Source organism: Melospiza georgiana, chromosome 2 (assembly GCF_028018845.1).
Source record: "Melospiza georgiana isolate bMelGeo1 chromosome 2, bMelGeo1.pri, whole genome shotgun sequence".
NCBI classification, from domain to species: Eukaryota; Metazoa; Chordata; class Aves; order Passeriformes; family Passerellidae; genus Melospiza; species Melospiza georgiana.
Window position 1 is genome coordinate 56,837,217 of NC_080431.1, and position 16,199 is coordinate 56,853,415.

The 16,199-nt window shown below is 35.6% G+C and overlaps 1 long non-coding RNA gene across 1 annotated transcript; it reads left to right on the top strand.

Annotated features, from left to right (window-relative positions):
- Nucleotides 1–2,704: 2,704 nt before the first annotated feature.
- LOC131080487 (uncharacterized) lies at nt 2,705–12,403 on the top strand. The gene is made up of 5 exons (XR_009114168.1): nt 2,705–2,878; nt 10,561–10,665; nt 11,144–11,217; nt 11,677–11,765; nt 12,196–12,403. It is a non-coding gene; the product is annotated as an uncharacterized LOC131080487 (long non-coding RNA).
- Nucleotides 12,404–16,199: the final 3,796 nt, after the last annotated feature.

The window sequence follows — 16,199 nt, forward strand, 5'->3', positions numbered from 1 at the left end:
AAACATAGGCATACATAGGGATTTTAAAAAAAATGTTGTTAAGCCAAAGATAGAGGAAGATTATAACACTTTAGAAATGCCATGCAAAGTTAATCATCAGACAATTTGACACGTCTTCATATTCTTCCTCTAACAAAACAATAATTAAAACCTATCACAGTTCTCTTGTGTCACAAACATTTTACTAAAATAATTCATCAAAATGAGATGATCACATAAAAATGTCATATTAGTCATATAGAAATCATAATGGAAGACTCCAGAGATTTTATTTTATGCTTGTATGTGGTTAAATAGTACAGATAACCACATATCAAAACAAAGATTAGTCTTCCGAAGAACCAGCACTAGATTTTTTTTCTTTTTCAATTGCTTTGAAAAAGTAATTATTAAGAAATCTTTACAGTAATCAAAATGATTATTCAAGAATCAAGCAATATGACAATAGGAAATAGCCCCAGGTTGTGCCAGGGGAGGTTTAGATTGGACATTTGGAAAAATTTTCTCACTGAAAGGGTTGTCAAATGCTGGAACAGGCTGCTTAGGGAAGTGGTTGGCTCACCATGCCTAGAGGTATTTAAAAGACGTGTAGATAAGGCAACAAGGGACATGGTTTAGTGGTGGACTTGCCAGGGTTACGTTTATGGCTGGACTTGAGGGTTACATTTATGGTTGGACTTGATGATCTTAAAAGTCTTTTCCAACCTAAACAATTCCATTATTCTATTATTATGTGCATTTATCAGGGTGAAAGTGTCAGGAAGAACCAAAATTGTGTACTCTTTCTTGTATCTGACATTTTTTGGAATTTGGAATCAAATCAAATAATGGAATTTTATTCATGTGGTAGGGGCATGACACTGTTACATATATACAGTGTGTCCTATTTTGAAGAATTTGTATGAAATAATTTTCTTTCTGAATAATTTTCCAGGTTTTTGTGCATCCCAGTCATCTTAAAAGTATTTTGATGCATCACTCTTTTGTCATGATGACAATTATGGAAGCTTTTAGCCATGCCAATGCTTTTGTGATACTTTGCTTTTATATGCAGGAAATGGTTTTAAAATGTTTTCCATAAGAGTCATATCCGTGTTTTAATTGGGCACTAAGAAATGAAATTCCATCTTTTCTTTTGAGCCTGTTTAATAAACTGTAATTATTCAAGTCTAAGGGGAGGTCACCCATTCTTCTGGTGAGGAAAAAAAGACTTTTTTTTTTGAAGGTATAGATATAAAGAAAACATATCCAGATCTAGATATTAACCTTTTCACTGCAATTATTAACTTTATCAAAATTATTTTTGTTTGATTATGCCATGAGGACAGTTATGATAGAATATTTTATTACTCTGCTTTGGAGAATTGTGAGGAGATTGCAGAAGGTATATGTATTTTCTGAGACTAGTCAGCAGTCTCAGAAAATACATGTACCTTTATCACCTATCTGCTGCAAGCAGTAAATTCTGTGATCTGAGCATGCTGGTCTGAAATGGCCCAGTATTTATTTCATGTAGTTATGCAGATTCTTTTTTCTAGTAAACTGCTCTGTGTGTTGATTTTCTTGTGCCCATCATCAGGCTGTGAAGTTCTGTCATTTAGTTTTACTTCTGTTATGTGTTGTAGTGGGTTGGCTTGCTGCTGGAGATAAAATCACCTTACTTTCAATATGATTCAGAGAATTGAACAATACACACAAACATTGAAACTTTGCAGACTCCAACAGTAAAATGTAAGAGTGTGCTGAAGCATAAATTCAGGTTAAGAATATTTTTATTGTAGTATCCCTTTTTTTTCTGTAGAGAATAAATACCAATCCAACCAAGGCATTTTTCCAATACTACTAGGGTGTTTTTCTTATTGTGCTGTTTCATTTCTTATGCAGGTTGGGCTTTACATGCAGATTTAAATTGTTACTAGCACCATGAAAAATTTAGTAAGAGTTTTTCGTCCAAAATTGCATACTTTATGTGCAGCAAGAGTCCTGATTCAGCTCCTACTGGAATTTAATTATTCCTAATATGCCTCGGCTATTAGATTTTTTAACAAGGAATACTTTTTTATAAACTTTAATAAATCAGGTGATTCTAGTGACTTCACAGTTAACATTTAACTAAAAAAGAGCTACACAAATCCTTGCTGAAGTGAAGCAAGAAATTAGGCCAAATGATGTTTCCTTTTTTGAATGTAAAGACTGGTGAAGAGAAGGAGACTAAAGAAGAAATTATTTTCGGATCCAGGAAATTGTGATTCCAGGAGGCCTAGTACAAGATTTCAACTGTGATATCCCTCACAGTTCTTTAAACAAAGTGACCTTGTATATATTCTCTTTTTTCAGTCATCTGTTATGAAGATACCTCTTGTATTTTTCCTCTCCATTTTGTTCTCTTTGACGGCAAGCCCAGAAGAGAGTTTGTATAATCTGCAAGTATTATTGCAAGAGGACGGTTTTCACTGGCGCGCAGCTGAGGTTACACAGATCACTAGTTTAGTGTTTGAAGGGATTAGAAGAGAGATTTACAGGAGGTGGTGCATCTGTGAAAATGAAAGAGAAGTGAAAACTTATGTTGTATTTGCAAAGGCTGGACTTTTAAATTGCCAAAGCTTTTTTTTTTTTTTTTTTTTTTTTTTTTTTGACAAAAAGATAAACACAACCTTTAATTTTCTTCATCTAGAACAGGCCTTTCTAACCTGCTGTGGTTCAGGACACCAGACTTCAAATTGTGGCTCTGTTTATCAGGATTTGCATTCTAATTTCTTTGGATACAAAGCCAAGTATTTCTCTGCATGTCGCCTTCCTGTGGACTTATTAATTGATCGAAGATTTAGCTGGAATGTTCTGACCTAGGAAGTATGTCTCCTTCTGCAGTGCTTGCATGGTAAGAAACTTCTTTTTTCTGGACCATTACCCATAAAACAAAATCAATTCTAGTAAGTGCAAAATTATATTGGCATAAGGGATTTTTAAGCTCTGAAGAATAACACTGTTTAGAAATAGTCAAGAAACATGCAGAGAACAGAAAATGACGCTTAACTAGCAAATGAAGACCAGAGTCACAACGTCTTGTGTCAAATGAGTTTCTGAAGAATGTACTAATTCATTTCAGTAACTTTATGCTTTTCATTGCAAGGGTTTTTATGCAGCATATTATCTTGTTAAAATATCTTCATGCCATTTCCTAAATGCTACTGTTTAGCAAGGCTTAGGAAATATATTAACACCTTTAAATCCTTTGACTGCAATAAATTTTAACTGCAAATCCAACACTACAACAGAATTTGAAGGGTTCAGCTGAAAAAGTCTTGATGCCAACTTTGTAAATATCTACATCTAAGCTAGTTCCATTGTGTTCCCTTTATAGTCAAAGAGAAAAGAAGGTACTTCTAGTGCAAAGTTTATATTATTTTGAAGTGGACAACTGAAAAGATGAGCTGTTTCCTCAAAGTGCCAATTTCTTCCCAAACTGACAACAGGGAGAGCCTAGACTGGCTAGCTCTCATATTGACATCTATTTAGTGCAAATAGGGTTTGGTGACATCAATCCCACACTTTGTTCATGCCCCTAAGATGTTCTGGAGCCTCATTATTCAGGCCCCTCTTCTACTGTTCCTCTTGTGTGACTTCAGATACCCAGTTGAATTCAACTTAATTTTGTATGGTTCTTTCATTAGAATATGGGGAGACAAAGCATAAAAGATAAAATCAATCTTTTAGAAAACCAAGCAAAATACCAGTTAAAGAATCAGTCCTTGGCATGAAAGTAAAATCAGATTAAGATCTGGAAGAAGAATAAAGTGCAAATAGGATTTCAGTGGATAAATACAGTACTGGCTACCATTTTCATGCAAAAGCAAAGGAATAACCGCATTTCACATTTCAGGGGCAACTTCAATTGAGGATGGTGTGATGCCTTTCATCTGTAGAATTAAACTCTTTAAGTCTTCCTCCTATGAAAAGAGAGAAAATAGTGTTTTAATGTTGATTTAAATGTTCACATAGGTGTCTTACCTTCATGTCCTCTGTCTTGAAGACTTTGCTTCAGACTGGATCAGTTGTTCCACCACATGGAGTCGGTTTAGGCTATTACATTTTTAGCAGATAATTTTCTTTTTTCCAGAAGCTTCATTGCACCTATTTCCTTCAGCAATTGCTTTGGGAACACTCCTAAATCTGAATCAGGCTTATGGTTGCTAGAAGGGCTGAGTAGTGTACAGAGTAGTAAATGCTGGCATAGAACCTAATAAAAGAAATTAAATGGAAAAAAATGCAAAAGGAAGATTGAATAAACTCATTGGAAAGAAGATATCACAGAATTTCAGTATGATTGAGGTGGAAGGGGACTTCTGGAGGTCATTTGGTCCAATTACTCCTCAAGCAGGGCCACGTAGAGCCGGTGGCAGAGGACCATGTGTACTTGTCTTCTGAGTGTCTTCAAGGATGGAGATTTCTTATCTCCCTGGACCACCTGCGCCAGTGCTCGGTCACCTTCACAGTGAAAAAGTGTTTCCTACTGTTCAGGAAGAACCTCCTGTGTTTCAATTTGTGCCCATTGCCTCTGGTTCAATACACCAATTCAAAGGAAATGAGCTGTACAGGAAAGCGATGGAAGAAGAGAAATAACTACAAATTAGATTGGAAGATAATGGACAAAATATGAGGGTATCACCTCTCTACTGTTCAGAGGAGTGGAACCAAAATGGTAAAACCACAAAGATTGTTAATGAAGTAGTAAGATCACTGAAACTATATAACATGGGAAAATGAAATTAGCAAGTATGAGATAACATCAAACACATTGTTAACTTGCAAAATCTACCCAAAAGTGATAGAGGAAAAAATTCTCTGAATTTTTTTTTTCTCCCATAGTTTAATTATTGATTAGGTTTGTATTATCTCTATTTGGACACTTTTTTGTTGTAGTCTAGCAAAAAACTTCTGCCAATATGCTATTGTATATATTTCTTTTTCTTCTATATCAAATTAATTATTTTTCCTGAATAACTCCAGCATTGCTTATATTTTCTATTTGTTTTCTGCTTTCTTTTGCTTATCCCTACTTTATTTTCAGTCCAAGCATAATTTTCCACTTCCCTCTCTGACTTCCCCATGGTGTACACCCTCCGTGCTGTTTGTATTGCACAAATTACCAGTTCTTCACCATTTCTCACCTCCCATCTGTTTTTCCTTGAAATATAAGCCAAGAAATGGCTGCTGCCAGACTATCTAGCATTAAATTAATAGCATTATCTGTTACAATTAAATATGTTGTCCTATGTGGATAATAAACTCCTGGATCTCGTTTTTTTTCTGTACAGAGTAATCAGTGATGCAGGTTCAGACAATGTATTCCAAGTGAATCACCTGAACAGAGAAGCCAATGTAAATGTTGCCTAAAAAGAGGATTAGTGTCTTTCCTTTGCAATGCATCACATTATAGCTACTGTAAAAACAGCAGATTTTCAAACGTGCAAGACCTATTCTAAAAAATAAAAAATACCACATGGAAAAGCTATACATTATTTAATAAAGTGTATCATATTAACATCTATCATAAAATGTAAAATGTGTCATATTAACAATTTTCCTTGCTTTTTTGGGGATTCACAATGAAGCGTGTTGCTTTGGCAGGAAGTTCAAAAACTAAAATCATAATGTGACATTCATTATGATGTAGTAATTGGTCTTAATATCAAGTTGTAGCAGGAATCACATTCTTACAGAATTGAGCATTCAGAATTTAGTAGGTTACAAAATCATAGTATATAAATTAAGAGCTAAAGACAAATATCCTCAGAAATAATTTAAACTCATTTGTTAGACTTACTGCTTCTAATAAATTTGTATTGTAGTTTTTAATCCCCATTCTTCCTACCTATATCACAAATAAACTGATCACCTTTAATAAAGTGTCTGTGGAAAACTGTTGTTAGCTGAAGGAAATCCTGTCTACTCAAAAGTTCATCCAAGTTGTCATTTTTATAGGAAATTATTTAGATAGTTTAGGGGACTTAGAAAAAGTTTAGTTTAGTTTAGTTTGATTTCTAATTAGAAGTGTTTATTTTGAAAGGGAGAATGTCAGAGAAGTATCAGTTGAGTTTCGGTTTTTGAGGAGTGTTTGTAGGTATTAAGTGAGGTCCATGGTCTAATTTAGAGATTTAGATTAGCCAAAACCCCCAAGAACAGATAAGAGCACATTTTGTCTGTTTTCTTGTACAGTCCATGCTGCATGAGGTAGAACATATCTGTTCCAGGTAAAGCTCCTATTGACTCCCTAGACAGGAAGATGATTGTGGAAACGAATGATCTTCTGAAGCAGAATGACCGTGTTTGTTGAATGACTAAGTACCACAGGTGAAATGGTTGTGCTTGCTATTGATATTTTTTCAGACTAAACTAGTCTTTTTCACTTCAAAGAGAATCATATTAACTCTGCTTCAAAGCCCATGAAGGCATGTTTTATCAAAGGCTTTATCAGTACGGTGGAAACGGATTTTCTAAGAAACCCTATTGACTTCTTGAGTCAATTACTCTGTTCAAGCTGCTTGTATGGTTTTCAGAACATGAATGTTACAGGAAAGAGGTAATCTTGCTATTTTTTGGCATGCTGAAGATTTTGATGTTGTTATCTACATTATTCTTTTCAAAATTGCAGAGTATTTGAGGATGTAAGGTACCTCTGAGATGGTTTATTTCATTTCTCCTCCTCAAGGCAGTATCATCTAAAGCTGGTCACCCAGATCATTTTCCAGTTAAATTTAGAATATTTCCAAGGATGAAAACTACACAGCCTATCTGGACAACGTATGCCAGTGTTTGAATTCTCTCAGAGTAAAAGGATCACCTCCTTTGATGTGCTGATGATGCTCTTAATGAGGCCCAGGAGGCAGTTGGTGTCCTTTGCCCCTGTGTGACTCATGGTCAGCTTGTTGTCCACCAGCTCTCTGAGTAATTTTCTGCAAAACTGCTTTCAAGCCAGCCAGACCAGGCTGGTTCCTACTGGTGCAGGAATTAGTCTCAGTGTTTACAACCCGGAACAATATGAAGAAAATTGTGTTGAACATTTAATTGTGTGACATCTAGAGGAACAAAATAATCAGAATATTTTTCTGGCTAAAGACAATACTCCAGATGCAGTCTCAGGTGCTGTGTACAGAAGAATCACTTCCTGCATTTTGCTGACCTCACTTTGTAATGCAGCCCAGCACTTGACCTTCACTGCTCACTTTTCTGTAAAACTGATCTTCCTCAATGAGTTTTGTTACCTGATGGCATTCCATCCCAGACACAGGACTTGCTTTTGCTCTTGTTGAAAGAACAAGAAAGCTATTGTTGAAAAAACAAGAAAGCTCTCCCTGAAAATTGTAGCAAAGACGTGGTAAATGACATCCAGTGCTTTCCCATCAGCTGCATAGCTGACCATCTCATCATAGAAAGCTATTAAATTGCTCAAACAGACTTTGCCCTCTTTAAATTGGTATTTATTAAATTGGCACGCAGTCACCTTGAGTCCGTCATATGCCTCAGATAAAGGATGCAGGAGAATCTGCTCCATAAACTCCTCAGACATTAGAATGTTTGTTTTGTAGTTGTTCAGGTCTTCTTTCTCTTCCTGGGTCTGGTGTTTCTGTTTTACCAGTCACCAGGAATCTCCCATGCTTGTCACAGGAGGCCCTGTAGTGCAGCTTTGCAGTGACACTGGCCATTTCCCTCAGCACTATTTTATTTACCAAAAAAACCCCTTCATCTTAGATGCTGTGCTTTAGCATATGCAATTCTGCTTCTCTCTTCCTCCCTGTAAACATACATGTCAAGAAAGAAAGAAATGTACAGCTTAATGTAGAGAAATTCCAAGCTAGTGATAGAAAAATATAGATCTTCAAGAAAATTTCAGAAGAGAACACAGCTTTTATTTCTGAACTTTTTGAAGGGACCTTTGCAATCTGCTTCAATCAATCAAAAATTTCCCTCGCACATATTTATGACTGTAAAATTTGGAACCTAAACCTGCCTTTGAACTAAGTGTAGAAATTCCTTTGAATCTTTTTCTAAAGTTTTAGAGAGAAAAAGTAATTGAAACTGGAAAAAAACAAAAGGCAAAAAAACGGGAGCCCTCACAGTTGTTTTTTTTTTCTTCTGTAAACTCTTGTCTGATTCTCTTAAAAAAATTGAGTGTGACCTTAATAAAAATTAATTTCAACTTTTTATTGACAGTGGGTCTTTATGATGGGTTAATTTTAACCCATTCATGTGACTCTGTTCATATAACTTTGGTTAATACTCAAGCTAGATACAGCTAAGCACAAAAAGAAAGAAAATGTTTCCTAAATATATACTCCACTAGTCACATTTACTGAACTGTGAGACATACATCTACAAATCCTTAGAAAAGGAAAGGATTAGGTTTGATCCACATAAAATAGTAAATTCAGCTGAAAAGACATAGAAATAATTATGCTTGAGCCACTGAGCTCTTAATCCAGTCTGTTAAATAAGAACCAAAAAAGAACGCATCCTACTTTTAATATTTTAATAAGCAAATTGCTTAGTAGGGAAGAGTTATTTTTTGCTTTTGGCAACAGTTTAGTTAAGATGTGTTTTTTTAAACTTCAGTTCTGCAAAACATATTTGGAACCAATGTGTTAACATTTGCTTTGCTTGTTCAAATAATGCTTATTTTACCTTGTATTGAGGCTTTTCTGATCAGCTTGGAGAATTTTTTTCACCATGCACTTCCATATAAGAACTAATAGCAATGGTGTGACTTTCTTATCAACTTCTCCTTAGGAAGCAGGTCCTTAGGTCTTGTTTTGTTAGCTGGCATGGTGAAACTGGCAAGGAGAGTGAAACAAAGCACCTTTTATCATGGACTAGCATGGCATGTGCCATCTTCATGCCCTGCCCATCAGATGGACTTCCTTCTTGTGGATCTTGAGTATGTCCAATCAGTTGATCTGAAGTCTGTGCTGAAGATCCTGCTTGGAAAGGCAAATTTCTTAGCAATGGTGCTTTATGGAAGTGCCTCCAGAGATTTTCCAGAGTCTCAAAGAATTCTTCAGAATGGTCTAGTAGACACATTTCTTATCCACTATGAAAAAAAGAGTGTGGAAACCGCTGAAACATCTGATTTTGCTATGTTCTCATCTGTTCATGCAATTAGGTCATTGCAGGGTGGTGGCATTTGGGTAGGACAGGATTCAGTTACCTAAAAGTAGTTTTGCTCGTGCCATTTGAAACACTCTGTTGATCTAAGCCCACTACAAGGGGTTGGGAAAGATGATAGACTCCAGAGAGATTTTTACTCTTCTTGCTCCTCAGTATGGAACCCAGGATACCAGTGGCAGGTAAAATGGTCCAGACTTCCACTATTGCACATATAAATCCTATATCAAGCAGTTGGACACCTGAATCGCTCTTTAGTCTCAGGGATACCATCTGCATCTGTGCTGATTAAAGCATCTTGACCAGCTAGATTTTGGTGGTTATAACCTCTAAATGAATCCCACTCTGGTTGCCTTGACTCCCATTAAAGACGACTCTTCTCAAGTGAGATTCACCTGCACTATTTGATATTTTTGCCTTCAGATATTTTGCATCCCTAAATTTCCTGTTTCTTGTTAGTTGTTTTTGAGGGATGCCACATATATGTGTCTAATTTTTGTGTATTCCACCCCATTTGAGTTTGGTGGCTCAGCTGTACAGCTTAACAATGCAGATTGGATATGACACAGAAAGTATTGGATCTTGTTGTCAACAAGACGCATGATACATCAAATAATTTGTCTTCCAAATAATGAGTGAGAGTCTGTCATAACCTACCTGAATGTTTAATAGATTAAAATGCATTCAAATTATTTTTGTGATGCTTTGCTATTATTACTTATCACACCTTAATTATGGTTAGTTACATTGCTTTTCCAATTTCTCTCATATTTAGCATGTATTATTCTTCCCTGGGTAATATTGATATTGTGCAGCATAGTCATTAAGTAAATATGGATGTTTCAGTAAATTGGCCCTTCCCTCCAGCTAAAAAGGACTGGAAAAGAAGTAAAGAAGAATAGAAAAGTCATTGCTCAAACATCAAACATTAAAGTCTTAATAAATTTCTAGCTCAGGAGAACTGGTTATAATATACCTGCATTCAAAAATTAAATTCACTGTAATAATCTAGAGGAATGTGAGGAGTAAATTTCCTCACTTTTCTTCTTCTTTATTATATATATATAGTGTTTCGATGTAACTACATTCTCTAGGTATATTCAGAATTTGTAAGTTTCTTAATGTGCAAATGATTTCTGAGATATATATATATATATATATATATATATATATATATATCTGCTGCAGTTTTTGTTCAGTAATCCTACTCTGATGTAAAAGCTTTTTCTTTCATTAATAAGGACTTATATTCTCTGTGTAGAAAGCCCAAGAAAGATATTCTTTGCCATTAGCATGATTTTATATTAAAGCAGGTTATATTAATCACCTTGCAGATACTCTCAGCATGTCTAAAAGTAATTAAAATAAGTATATAACTTATGATGTGAATTTTATTCACAGATTTTGATTTAGCAGCTTTGCCAGTAGTCAAAGGATCGGAACATCAGTAGAAAGTTGAAGAAGAAAACACTGTGTGAAGAAACACATCCTACTCCATTAGAAATGGTAAACAAGTAAGAGAGAAGACTGAAAACACAGATTTGTGTTTCGGCCTACTTCATTTTCCTTTCCCATTTCTAAAACCAGTTCTTCTCTGTTTATCTTAGTGCTAGGGATTGATTAACCAATGCATTTTAAATACTCAGACTATATAAATCAGTTAGCATAGGAAGTTTTTGGCATAATTCTGCTTAAGAACTGCATGTTCTTTTTTCATTTAAATTATGAATGCAAGCACTGCCTTGTTTAGATAAAATTAGAAAAATCCCAGGCTTATCATGCAGAATGCCATAAATCTGCTTTAGAGAAATCTCATGCAGAATTTCATATGGGAGTGGAAGTTAATAATGCAGTGCAATTATTCTTTAAGAAAATAAGGAAAACCCCACAACAATATTTTAAAAGTGTAATCAGGCTTTTCGTTGTAAGCTACAGTGGTGAACATGTAATGAAGGAGCTCTGCTGTTACCTTTTTATTCTTTAGATGGAGTTGGAAAAGTCTCTCCCTGTCCAAAGGCCCTGTTTCACAGGCTGCTTTCCAAGGACTCGCTGACCTTGGTGAGAATGAGATGCAGTATTTCTGTAACTGCAAAAGAATGGGACATCACTTTGTTGGAACTACACAGACATGGTTTATTTTACTGTTGACATCTAAAGTAACTAAAACACTAAAGATCAAACCTAAAATTCTGATTTATGATGAAGGATTGAAAGGCATACATGCAAAATGCTTTGATGTTTTCTGTCTGAAAATCAGCAGCTTTAATTGATTCTGTCAAGAGTGATGAAGTGGTCTTCACAGAGAAACTGGTTCCTGTAATGTTAACACAACTGGAAGCATCAGTGATGAAAATTCCATTTTGTTGCAGCAGTAAGGGCAGGCTGAACATAGATGGGAAAATCATGTTCTCTGGTTGTGACTTTTGCTTGATATTTCTACCTGCAAAAAACCCCAAGTGGATGTTTGTACCACAGATAGTAACAGGCATCACTTCTATGTGTTTCCTTGAATTGCAGATAACTCTGTAGTGCACATACTGAAGATAATAAGCAGCTGGTTTTGCATATGTCACAAGTTTTTTGAAATTTGTGTATGGATGACCCAGGTAAGAAGAAAGAATGCATCAAATTTAACTTGATGTGGTTTTATGACCAGACCTGCCTCCTCTTTCACTGTATTTTGTATTATAGGAGGGAAAAACATTTTGTGTATCCATAGAAGCCCTTAGAAGATAAGAATATTTTCCTCAACCTTATTTTTTTTCTTTATTTACAATTGTGTGCTATGTCTGCCTTGTCTGTCCCATTTTCTCTCATTAAGTCTCCCCACCATTATGGGCTGCTTCCTTCATGTCCCACACATTGGCCTTTGAGAAATCCAGTAATAGCCCATATTCTTTGCATACAGAAAGTTAAATAGCTGTGTCTATTTTGCATTGACAAGGTATTGATCAAGAAAAATGTCAAAACAGAGAGCAAGATATGGCATTTTAGTACAACAAAATTCAATAATCCTTTTTGTTCTATTTCCCTCAGCTGAAGAATACTAATACTGAATGAAGATTGAGGACAGAAACTAAGATGTGTCAGTGGAGCATAACAAATCCACAGGAAGGGCTTAGTTTTACCGAAATGCATTTGCTACTTTATATCTGTAGTAATTCTAAGCAAAGTTACCTAAGAAATTAAATTGACACAAATACAATAGATGCTCATTATGAATCAGAAAATTATTCTGAGCTGAGACAGATTTGTTTAAAAAGTTGGAGACTGGAAATGCTGAAATTAGCAGTTTTGTATGATCTTTTAAGAAATATTTCTTTGTAATGGCAGAAAAAATTGAAACACCTTTGAATTCAACTTGTTAGTCCAGGGTAGCTGGTATCTGGTCTCATACTTTCCTTGCTACAAGGAAAGTATGAGACCAGATACCAGCTACCCTGCCCTTGACTGGGAATCTGTGATGTGAAGACAAAAGGAGAATTACTAATACTAATAGATACTTATGTATGTATTCAAAGAACAGACTTTCCCAACATTTGTCCTGCTGCCTTATCTTAACCCAGATGCTTTAAGAATAGATAGTTGGAAGGAACACTCTGGCTGAGTGGTACCTCATTCTCTGCAAAGCTATTTTCTTCCTCTGGTTGTATATAGGGAAGGTGCTCTAGACTTCTTAAAAGAGCATGGCTGCAGAACAGAGGGCAATAGCCACAAGTTGCAACAGAGGAAACTTTGACCAGGTATTAGAAAAAAAAAAAAAAAAAAAAGAATTCTGTGCGGGTGATAGGACGTTGGCACAGATTATCCAGAGAAGCTGAGAAATCTACACTGTTGGAGATGCTTAGAACACAATGAGGCAAAGCCCTGTGATTGCTGATGCTGATCTGAGCAAGCTTTGCAGCAGATGACCTGCAGGATCCCATCCAGCTTCAGTTGCTCTGTGATTCTGTGGATCCAAGGCTAAGCTAAACCCATAAGGTTTTAGTTACCTGGTTATCTGCCCCATCTTTTTGTCTTGTTGTTTTTTGCTTTTACAGTCTAGTCAAAAGAAGATACCTAAAATTTATGCATAACTCTTGGGCTTTTTTCCAGCTTTAAATTCAAGTTTCTTGTCTCCATTGTTAACATCTCCAAGGTATTTGCCTGTTTATATCATCATCTCTGTCAAGAATTAATGTGTTCCAGCTCTCTGACCTGATTCACTAGATTTATCCCACATAAAGTAAAACTGAAAAAATTAAAATCTTCTCTTGTTCAAAGGAACCAAGAGTTATTTCTTTTATTTCAGAAAAAAAAACCTTTGATCTAATGAACTGAACTCTTTTAGAAAGTTTGCATGGGGTCCAAACTTCCAGGCAGGACTGGAATGGTTTTGTTTTATTGCAATTGAACCAGTCAACATAAAGAAATACTAATAGAGATCCACGGAGCCTGCATTTGCCACTGGTAATAATAACACAATAGATTAGGAGTATTTGCTCTGTGAATATCACAATATATGTCCCTGAGCTGTAGACAACCCTTTCTAAAAATAAGTCAATCTAGCAGATCATAGCAAAATGTGAGATTCACTGTGATAAATTCATAATGTCACATACTAAATCAAAATACCATAGTAAATATTTTGCAGACTGGAAGTACATCTGAGAGGCAGAAAGGAATAAAAGATTTGGGAATTTGAGCTAATAAGGAAGAAAGTGAAATTGCCTGGGCAGCAAAATGAGTTCTTCAGATTCTGTCTGGCTTCCTGGAAACCAGGAATTCCTGTAAAGAATACAGATAAGAGGAAAAGCAGCTTGGGTGAGTATGTTTCAGACAGACATATTTAGCAACCATGATTTTTAAGGAAAAAAACATTAAACTGAGTCAAAGGTGCAGTGAATATTGAGTACTTAAGTGACTATTTTCTTGACACAAGATTTAAATCACTTGTTTAAAAAGCCAGACCATGGCAGGAAAGTTTGTGAATGACTGAATCAATAAAAAGAAGAGTGTTTTGCTAAAATGATGTCTTCCTAAATAAGCAGCTGAAAGTATAATGGGTAAACCTATTAACAACTGAGGGAACAAATCCAAAGTCATATTTCAAGGGACAACAAATTTCTTCACTTGCCTGTTAGTCTTGCTGTGTGTGGCTAACACCTGGGAAGGCACAGGCACTTAGTCACTCTGAATATATTTTATAGGGAATATTGCTTAAGTAACAGACATGAGAGTAGTTTATCCCAGTGCAAATGAAAATTTGTGACGTAGTTCAGTTTATGAATAACAACACCTAGAATGGTGGTTATAAAATCTCTGTTTGTAATATAATAAAGCTTGCATATAAATGTAATCATTTTATATAAGGAAAATGGTTTTGTTTTGTTTACTTGAAGATCATTACGTCAAAGGTATTTCACGTAAAAAGAAAGAGCAAGGGAATGATTAATCATAATCAGTGAGGGGAAAGTAGCCCTATTGTTCAAATGAAAGCTGCAGTTTGAACAGCCTTCTCTGTAATAACTCAGCATATTGAAAATTTCTGCAAGGTTGCCTGTAGAACTACAAATCATAATCAGAAAGATCACATCTTTATATATATACATATATACACATACATACACACATATTTAGGTCATCATGGCACACTAAGCAAAGTTACAGAATTTTGTCAGAGATACAGAATTCTTCCTGTGGGCAAGCCTTGAAAATTATTTTGCTTATTCATTTTTCCTCCCCTTTTTTACAGACCTGTATGGAATATGTGACACTGTCTTTACATAAGTGATTTATTGTTCAGATTTCCTGCTGCTGTTAATAGTGAAATTTCAAATAGCAGCATTTAAATCATGTGTAAGTAGAGTGTGGTTTAGGAAGCTATTTTTAGTGGTCAGTTTAGTATCTACTCTGTATACAGACACCAAGGTTCAAAACTTTTCAACCACATTTTATTTCTTTGCATGCGATTGTGGCGGGGAGAGGGCAGCTGAATAAAATATCATCTACCATTTCATATCTGTCCAGGGTTTTCTTTCCTGAACCTCATAAAGATGCTGCTGACAGTCTTTTGAAAATTCCCACCTCCCACATTCTGGGATTGTCAGGGAATGTATTGAAACCACTCTAATGCCTTGTTGTTTACAGACCTTTCACAATGAAATGGGGTTTTTTCATCAATACAGTGTAGTTCTTCCAGCTCTGTGATTCTGCAAGGGGAAAATACATCAGGGCGAATAAAGTGGCAGAGCTCAGGAAAGAGGTCAGTATCTGGTTAGAATTATATTTTAGATGCTTTTCTGCTGAAGGTGCTTTTCCCCTTTTTCAGATCTGATCACAAGTTGCCAGTACATAACAGCTCTCTGTGAAAGCCTGCATTTATAAAGCAGCTTGTCCAGGGCATGGCCAGGCTGTTTCATCACTGGGGGTTCTCTGAGAAGGGTAACTTACCGAAGAAGGCAGTGACTCACTGAAAAGCATTTTAGTGATTATCAGTTTCAGCTATGTTTTGGAAGACAAAGACAGTGTTTGTCAATCTATTTAAAGAGCTTCCCAGTGAGAAGTTTAATGCATTTGTGGGAATTGAGTTTCTGTTTTCAGAAGTAAACACTGTAAATCATGGACACAAAGCCACAGAAAATGAGAAATAAATAGGTGCCTTATATTTCAAATTACAGGGTTGAACTTTCCACATGACCTAGAAAATAATAATTTTATTTAATGGACATATTACTGAAGATACATAAAGATAATTTTACCCTAGATTTACAGTTTCTGTCATTGGTATGTATGAAAACTGAAAGTGTCTGTCAAATGTTAATTTTTCTGCTTTCCTCCAAACAAATCCTACTGGCACCTTGAAGTGTAGTAAGGATAAAATCTGAAAAAGGATTTCCAAATTTCTTTGGCTGCCTTTTAAAACTGTGTACCCTGTAGTTTATATCTTCAGCTGCCGCCTCAGGAAAGACCCTTCAGTAGCACTGGGGCTGAACCTGCCTAAAACCACTTGCACAATAATGTGTAGCTGCTTTGGAAGGAATGATTTCCCTTTGCAATAG